Raw genomic sequence first — 1,562 nt, forward strand, 5'->3', positions numbered from 1 at the left:
TTGACAATTGTGAAATGTGTTGCATGCAACCTAATAGCCAGAGGTGGGCACAAATACATCAAAAACTATTTTGTTACAAATTACAAATACTGGCTCATGAAATGTAACAAAATAAAATACAAAATACTGATGTGAACAATGTATGTAATTAAAATACAAGTAATTAGTAATTTGGAAATACAAAAATACCAACATAATAATCATGGTATACTAACAAGGAATACTATTGAAAATGTATCCCCAAGAGACAAGAAATACTATTTTTGATTGGCTGGCAGGGGGCTATTAATTCTGTACATTGGGGCACCTATGAAGTAGATCTGGTAAAAAATATAATCACCATCCCATATTAATGTAAACAATGATTGAACTGACAAGCAGGCTTCGTAACAATGGAATCAACTGTAACAAAGCAAACTACCCACCATCATTTTCCGTAACCAATGAAAGTAGTACAACAAATTGAACAGGTTGGGCTCTTTTTAAACTGAACTACATTTCCCTTGTTGTGCTACAAATGCATGCCTACTGGCAACATGGGGGATAAACAGAATAACAACCTATAAGGTGTCCCAATATACGGTATGAATTAACTTGGGAGAGAATTCCACTCCGGGAGGTCTTTGTCTCCGTCTCCTCCATTATTTCTGCATATTATCAGGACACCTCAGCGGATGTTACTCCTTACATACATCCTCATGTCAAATCCAAGTTTTAATACTGTCCTGTAGTGAGAATGAACATCAGCTATTAGGTACTCAAGGTCATGGGGTCAAAGGCCGTGGTCCTAATATTCTCCCTCAGTATCTTATCTGTATCGTTTTCACATTTTAGTCTTGTAGCACTTAACACACTTGACAATTCAAACTCCTAGTTACTTTTTAATTTCTTTCAACTTCCTGACATGTTTTAAGGGGTTCAAAGGGGCTTTAAGTTCTCTACTACAGGGTGACAAAAATTTACATAAACAAACAAATTGGGTTTACACCCATGTTGTCCTTACAGAAGGGTGATAAAGTTGACCATTTTGGCTCCCTCAATTGACTTTTTTTCAACTTTACACATGTTCAGAGGGGATCATAATAGAAGTAAGTTGGATCTAACACTTTTAAGTTGGTCACAATGTGGCATACTACAGCAAGAAAAATGTAAAATGGGTAAACATTTCATGCTTTTCTTCCAAAAAGGTAATGAAATGTTTAGGTCAACTTTACAGTTGAATATAGGGAATTGCCCAAGGGATATCTCCAGGCACCCAGCCTATTCTTAAAACCAGATTCACCAATATTCTGGCCTTTGGCTTTATGATAAGCATTGCCTATTGTCATGGTTATAGTGGGTAGTATATTTGATTGAGTGATGGCATTTTGGCTTATTTGAGAAGTATTTAAGTAGTTGAAATACTCAAATACAATCCCTCAAAGTATTTTGTTACAAACTACATTTGAGTTTTTCCAATCCTGCAAAATACAAATTACAAAATACGCTAAAGTAATTAAATACATATTTTAATACATATAATTAAAATACTGCCCATGTCTGCTAATAGGTAAGTGCTTCTT

Source organism: Alosa pseudoharengus, unplaced genomic scaffold (assembly GCF_046254945.1).
Source record: "Alosa pseudoharengus isolate Yale_2024_CS ecotype anadromous, Long Island Sound unplaced genomic scaffold, YU_APseudo_1.1 YU_APseudo_1.1_scf_6, whole genome shotgun sequence".
NCBI lineage: Eukaryota > Metazoa > Chordata > Actinopteri > Clupeiformes > Clupeidae > Alosa > Alosa pseudoharengus.